The sequence below is a fragment of the Psammomys obesus genome, unplaced genomic scaffold, assembly GCF_907164565.1.
Source record: "Psammomys obesus unplaced genomic scaffold, mPsaObe1.curated_primary_1811, whole genome shotgun sequence".
NCBI lineage: Eukaryota > Metazoa > Chordata > Mammalia > Rodentia > Muridae > Psammomys > Psammomys obesus.
In genome coordinates, this window is record NW_026596073.1 from 15,779,706 (window position 1) to 15,787,661 (window position 7,956).

Genomic DNA, 7,956 nt, shown 5'->3' on the forward strand with positions numbered 1-7,956 from the left:
TGTGTTAAGCAGAACATTTGCACATTACAGATTCTAAGCCTATAATAGGTGAATGACTCTAAAATATTCCTGTTTCCTTTGAAATCGCATAGTTTCATGAAACCCTAGACTTATGCACTAAGTTCCAGCATTCAGCACAGCCAGAAGTTTGCCATGGTAATAGCTATTTCTTTCTTTCATTTCCTCTTCTTTCTTTCTTTCTTTCTTTCTTTCTTTCTTTCTTTCTTTCTTTCTTTCTTTCTTTCTTTCTTTCTCAAATAAAGCTATAAGCTAAAAGGAAGTCCAACATATCAGAAGCTACACACACATAGACTTAATTGATGTTTAGTAATTACATACACTTCAGATTATCTGTGGACAAGTCTGTTTCTGATTGCATGTGTAATCAGTGTACTAATAAAATGTTCTTTATTAAGACGGCTCGGCCTGCCTTCCTGAGGAGACCTGCCAGGCCCTAGGAACTTCCAGTTTAGACCTCTCCCTGCTAATTCTCTTCCTGACTGGACCCCATAGGGCACAGACAGCAGCAATGAGTTGCACTCTGTCCCTGAGCTCCATCTTCAGGCCTACAGTCTCTGCCTGCTTTTCCTAGGTGTCCGGCTGGTATCAAGAACATCCAGCCAACATGAGGGACAAATCCACAGCTAAAGGTGAGCATAAGAACCTAGTCAAGAAGAATAAGGGCAATATGGCACCACCAGAGCCCAGTTTTCCTGGATATCCTAGCAGAGCCAAAGCACAAGAGCATACCTTAAATCCAATAGAGACATCTGAAAAAGAAATGAAAAATTTCTTAAATAACTAAATAAAAATATAGTCAAACAAGTGCAAGAAATGAATAAAAGTATTTAAGAACTGGAAATGGAAATAGAAGTACTAAAAGAAAAACAAAAAAAACTGAGTGACTATTGGAGATGGAAAACCTAGGGAAGAGATCAGGAACTACAGACATAAACATCACCAACAGAATATAAGAGATGGCAAGGAAAATCTCAGCAGTAGAAGATATGATTGAAGAAATCAGTATCAAAGAAAATGTTAAATATAAAATTAATTGACAAAGGATCACCCAATAATTCTGGGACACTACGAAAAGACCAAATCTAAGAATAATAGGTATAGAAGAAGAAAAAGATTCTTAGCTCCAAGGGCCATGAAATATTTTCAACTATATCTTAGAAGAAAAAAATTCCAACCTGAAGAAAAAGATGCTGATAATCATACAAGAAGCTTATAGAATACCAAATATATTTGACCAGAAAAGAAAATCCTCCCACTACATAATAATCAAAACATTAAATGTACAGAACACAGAAAGAATTTTAAAATCTGCAAAGGAAAAAATGCCAAGTAACATATAAAGGCGGACCTATCAAAATTACACCCAACTTTTCAACAGTGACTCTAAAAGCCGATGTATTTGGGTAAATGTCTTGCAGATTCCAAGAAACCCACAGATATCAGCCCAGACTACTATACCCAGCAATCACCACAGATAGAGAAAAAAAAGATAGTTCATGTCAAAACCAAATTTAAACAATATCTATGCATAAATCAGCCCTGCAGAAGATACTAGAAGGAAAACTTCAATGCAAGAAGGTTAACTACACCCAAGAAAACACAAGAAATAAATAATTTCGAACCAGATAAACCAAAATAAGGGAAACACATGCACGTGCTCATGTGTTGGTGCGTGCATACACACACTACTGTTACCAACATCAAAATAACAGAAATCAACAATGACTGGTCATTAATATCTCTTAGCATCAATGGACTCAGTTCCCCAATAAAAAGACACGGGATAACAGAATGGATGTGAAAATGGGATCCATCATTCTGTTGCATACAAGAAACCCATCACAATAAAAAAAAATAGGCATTATCTTAGAGTGAAGGGTTACAAAGAGGTTTTCCAAGCAAATGGACTCAAGATACAAATTGGAGTAGCCATTTTTATAACTTTCAACCAAAACTAATCAAAAGAGATAAAGAAGGACATTTCTTGTTCATTGAAGGAAAAATCCACTAGGATGACAGCTCAATTCTGAACATCTATGCCCTAAATGAAGGGCACCCACATTCATAAAAGAAACATTACTAAAGCTTCAATCACATATTGAGCCCTGTGTATTAATAGTGAGAGCCCTCAACACCCCACTCTCACCAATGAACAGATCAACAAAACAGAAAATAAACAGAAAATCTTTTTCCTAACACCTCACAGACCGCATCCAAAACTGATCACAAAGTCAGTCACATAGCAAACTTCAATAGATACATACAAGTAAATTGAAATAACTTCTTGTATCTAATCAGATCGCCATGAATTAAATTGTTCTTCAACAACAGACACAACAGAAAGCTTACAATCTCCTGAAAATGGAACAATTTTCAATTCAGTGACCACTGAGTTAAAGAAGAAATGAAGAAATTAGCTCACTGAACGTGCTGTCAGCTTTCGAGGATTTGAGTGGTCTCTTCGCAGCACAGCAGGGCCAAAGCGATAAGAAAGTTGGAGCTGAAAGGAATGTGCCAATTTTCTTTTTAGTTGTGAGGTGCTACTTTCAATGTGTCAATCCTCACAACTGAGGCTCGAATTTTTGAAGTCAAATCAACACGAGACACCCACTTTGGTGAAGAAGACTTTGATAACTGAATGGTCAAGCGTTTCATTGATGAGTTTAAACAAAAGCACAAGGAGGACATCAGTGAGAGCGAGAGAGCTGTCAGGCATCTCTATAATGACTGTGAGCCAGCTCAGCACACCCTCTCTTCCAGCACCCAGGCCAGTATTGAGATTGATTCTCTCTATGAGGGAATTGACTTCTATACCTCTATTACCCATGCTCAGTTTGAGGAATTGAATGTTGACCTGTTCTGTGGCACAAAGGATCCTATAGAAAAGGTCCTTTGAGATGCCAAACTTGACAAGTCACAGATTCATGGTATTGTCCTGGTCAGTGGTTCTGCCAGAATTCCCAAGATTCAGAAGCTTTTGCAAGACTTCTTCAATGGGAAAGAACTCAATAAGAGCACCATAGTGCAGCTGTCTAGGCAGCCATTTTATCTGGAGACAAGTCTGAGAATGTTCAGGATTTGCTGCTGTTGGATGCCACTCCTCTTTCCCTTGGTATTGAAACTGCTGGTGGAGTCTTGACTGTCACATCAAGCACAATACCACTATTCCTACCAAGACTTTCACCGCCTGCTCTGACAACCAGCCTGGTGTGCTGATTCAAGTGTATGAAGGTGAAAGGGCCATGGCTAAGGTTAACAACCTGCTTGGTTGTTTGAACTCACAGGCATATCTCCAGCACCCCATGGTGTGCCTCAGACTGAAGTCACTTTTGACATTGATGGCAACCTCAATGTTTCTGCTGTAGATAAGAGCACAGGAAAGGAGAACAAGATCACTATTACCAATGACAAGGATATTTGAGTAAGGAGGATATTGAGCGCATGGTTCAAGAAGTTGAAAAGTACAAAGCTGAGGATGAGAAGCAGAGAGATAAAGTTTTCTCCAAGAATTCACTGGAGTACCATGTCTTGAACATGAAAGCAACAGTTGAAGAAGAGAAACTTCAAGGCAAGATCAATGATGAGAACCAACAGAATGTTCTAGACAAGTGTAAGGAAATCAGTCAGCTGGATAATAATAAGACGGCAGAGAAGGATGAATTTGAACACCATCAGAAAGAACTGGAGAAAGTCTGCAACCCCATCATTACCAAGCTGTACCAGAGTGCTGATGGCATGCCTGGAGGAATTCCTGGTGGTTTCCCTGGTGGAGGAACACCTCCACTTGGTGGTGTTTTTTCTGGCCCCACTATTGAAGAGGTGGATTAAGTTAATCCCTTTACACAATGGAACATTACTGAGCTATTAAAAACATGGACATCATAAAGTTTGCAGGCAAATGAATGGAAAACATGAGTGAGGTAACCCAGACCCAGAAAGACACACATGGTATTTATTCACTTATAGGTGGATAAATACTTATAGTCACAATCCACCAACCTAAAGAAGACAATAAGGGCCCAAGGAAGGATGCTTGAATCTGTAGGCTTAGATTCTTCCCCAAACCTACTTTACTTAGGGTTCTTAAACACTTCTACCTCCCTTTCACTAATCTCAAGAGGTAAGGGAAAAATAATGTTATTAGGTAAAGGGGGTTGTAGACCTTTTCAGAAGTAGCTTCTTGGGATGAGTCTACTCTTTATTGTCCAGATACTAGCAGTCTAGTCCAAAGGCCAACACCAAGCAGCAACAAGAATCAGCATAATTCAGAAAATCAGGAAAAGTTAGCAGAAGCAGCAAGACTCAGTTGGATGACCCTGAGAAGTTCCCTGGAGCCTTTCTCTCTGCAAAGTCAAGTGTTGAAATACAATGGGCAGCACAGTGATGTCTTCCAAAAAGTGATGTCTCACTGTTCATGGACTTCTGTATATCTCTTCTCCTCAGAGTCCACCCACAAATGTTCTCAGCTGATTAAAGTCATGCCCCTCACACGAAACATTTCAAAGCAAAAAACATCATGTGCCCTTTCAAAGACAGCTTTTAGCAAAACACACGACTCAACTGAGTCTTCAAAGAAACCAGAAACTTCCACTTCATGAATCTCACTCTGAACGGAAAATAAAATAGACACAAGAAGTAGGCAGAGGGAAGGACCTGGGTGGGAAAGTGGGTGGGGAGGGGACAAAAGGAATCAAGTATGGGGACCACTGAGGAAGAGAGAACTGAGAAAAAGAATCGAAATTGGTGTGTGTGTGTGTGTGTGTGTGTGTGTGCGCGCGCGCATGCGCACGCCTGTGTACACACGTGCGTCTCTGTGGCATCTCTGGTATAAAACAGAAACCTAGGACAAGGAAAACTCCCAAGAATCGATGAGGGTGACTCCAGGTAATCAGTAGGGGATATGAAAGCTGAAATGGCCACCTCCTGCAACCAGGTGAGACTTTCAATGGAGGGAGGGGGACATCAACCCACCCACAGAGCCTTCAACCCAAAATGTGTCTTGCCTACAAGATGTGGAGACAAAAAGAGCAGATTTTGAGAGAATGGCCAACCAATGACTTGCCCAACTTGAGGCCCACCCCATGCTTGAGAGCTTACCTTTGTCACTATTAATGATACTCTGCAATGCTTGCCAACAGGAGCCAAGCATAACTGTCCTCTTAGGGGCTTAATCCAACAGCTAATGAAACAGATGCAGAGACCCACAACCCAGCATTAGGTGGAGCTTGGGGCAACCTTATAGAAGAAGCAGAGGAAAGACTGAAGAAACCAGAGTTGTCAAGGACACCACAAGAAAACCTACAGAGTCAACCTAACCTGGGCCCATAGGGCCTCACAGAGAATGAATCACCAACCAAATAGCATACTTGGGATGGACCTAGACTCCCTAAACCTATGTAACAGATGGACAAGTTGCTGTTCATATAGGTTCCCTAACAAGTGGAGCAGGGGCTGTCTCTGATTCTGTTGCTGCCTTTGGATCCCTTTCCCCTACCTGGGCTGCCTTGCCTAGCCTCAATAGGAGAAGATGCATCTAAATTTACTGCAAATTGATGTGCCAAGGTGGGTTGATATTCATGTGAGGCCTCCCCTTCTCTGAGGAGGAAAGGAGTGGGGAATGGGGCAAGGGGATGTGTGAGGGAGGAACTGGGAGGAGTGGAGCTTTGCTGAGGATGTAAAGTAAATAATAAATTAATGGAAGAAAAAACCATGCTGTAAATAGGGGCTGGGGAGATAGCTCCACAGTTAAGAGCATGGCTGCTTGTACAGAAGTTCTGGGTTTGAGTCCCAGCATCTACATAGCACCTCAGTACTGTATGTGGCTCCAATTCCAGGGGATTTGATTCTAGCCTCCGCAGGCAGTTACACATTCTTCTCAGTATAATGTATGCAAGGTTCATCTGTTGTAGCCCAGGTCAGAATGTTCTTACTTTCCAGTACTGTGTAATTTTTTTGTGTTAGTTTTTGTTGTTATTGTAAGAAAACTCACCAAGAAAAGCCAAACTGAGGAAGGAAGTACTTATTTTGGCTTACAGTTCGATGATACAGTCCATTATAGTATGTAGGTCATAAGAGCAGGAATAGGAGGCAGCTGCCCATTTACTCCTGCCGTAAGGAAGCATAGAGAGATGAAAGTCGGTCCTTACCTTTCTCTCTCCTTTCCATTCAGTGTGGATCCCCAGCCCATTGAGCACGGTACAGGTCTTTTAGTAGGCAAGTCTTCCTACCTCAAATAACTTAACCTAGAATCTAGATAGATAATCTCTCAGAGGCATGCCTAGAGGCTTGTTTCCTAGGTGACAAATTGACAAATGCTGACAAATTGACAATCAGTATTACCAATGCATACTATTGTTTATTTCTTTGACATTTCCCTTATTCTTCTAATCTCTGCATAGAATTAACAAGTCCTGTCAAGATTAGTACAGTAAAAGAGTTAGCGTAATTAGTAGGATAGGGTAGGCTGGTAGGGAAGGAGTTAAAGATGTGTGAGCAGGCCTGAGCTACAGGAGCAGGAGCTGTGAAGTGTATTGTGTGAGTATGGGGTAATGATGTCCTTTGTTTCTTAAAAAAATTTGGGGCTCTGATTCTAGAAAGAGCCCTTCTCCAGGAGGGTCCCCAAGGAAAGCGAATCCACAGGCAAGTGCTGGAGGGCTCTGTCTTTCCCGCTTGCCTGTGAAGACTAACCTCCAGAGAAGCAGTCTGAGGATAAACAGTGTTTAATTCTCTGGAGTTTTGTTTCCACGAGTCATTTATCAATTTCAGACTTAATAACAAGGAAGCAAGAAGCCCAGGGTCTGTTACCATTTTTTTAAATGCCACTGTTCTAGGCAAGCACCGCCTATGACCATGTTTTGATAAGATTTTCCTGAAAAGAAAGCCCCAGTCACTCATTTACATTGCATGTAGCTGCTTTCAGGTTACAACCCACAGTGATACAGGGATAAGAGAGCATGAACCCTGCCAGTCTAAGATCCTGGATTGACCCCTGTCCTCTCAGACACAGCTTCTTCCTGGAGCAACGCAACCTGGCTGGTATAATCCATCAGAAGTGATGAAACAACATTCAAATACTTGTTTAGATACAGTCTTATATGTTTTTGTTTCAGGAGTGTGTGTGTGTGTGTGTGTGTGTGTGTGTGTGTGTGTGTGTGTGTGCGTGTGTGTGTGAACTCAGGTCCTTATGCTTACACAGCAAGCACTTTTCCCACTGAGCCATCTCTCTAGCCTCTTGTCTTTTAGGTTTTTGAAACTACCAGCAGTGTGTGGCTGGTCACCAAAACTAAGCATGGCGATGCTGTCTCCTTTTACCAAAGTGGAGGATTTAGATAAAGTGTCAATTGGTACAGTGGAGTCTTATGGAAGATAATTTATAGATAGGAACTTTGAAGGGCTAATTTTCAGTGGATAACAGCTATATCTACCAATTTACTCCAAAGAAACAAACTGCATAACTCTAGAAGAGTTGGACTTTGAGCAATTTATATAATATAAATTATTTAAAGGGCATGTAAATCAGTACACTGAGGTTTTTACATGTGCCAAACACATTATGAAATTAAAGATGATTATCAGTACAGAGAGATGAGCACTTTGTCACAATTAGTAAGGAAGATACACACTAGTAAGGAAACATCCAAATGCCAAGAGAATGACCTTTGATCATAAAATTGCAGGTGAACATGTCTCTTTTTCTATTATGTTACAAGATGATTGTGTATGTTTAAAAACAATGTCTTATCCACATAACATCTATGTGTGCCATGATAGTTTTTTTCGTAAACATTGTAGACATTTTTGAGGGGAAAACAATCAAAAAAGGAAATCCTAAAATTTACCTTAATCTTTCCAAATTCCCAAGTTAATTACTCCTTGATAATGACAGGGATTACACACACACACACACACACACACACACACACACACACACACACA

General features: G+C 40.7%; 2 pseudogenes; both read left to right on the forward strand.

Moving 5' to 3' along the window:
- The first annotated feature begins 625 nt into the window (after positions 1-625).
- Positions 626-3,849, forward strand: LOC129690505 (heat shock cognate 71 kDa protein-like; annotated as a pseudogene).
- A 1,084-nt stretch (positions 3,850-4,933) lies between these two features.
- The window catches only part of LOC129690506 (BRCA1-associated RING domain protein 1-like), a 69,904-nt pseudogene continuing 66,881 nt past the window's right edge, over positions 4,934-7,956 (forward strand).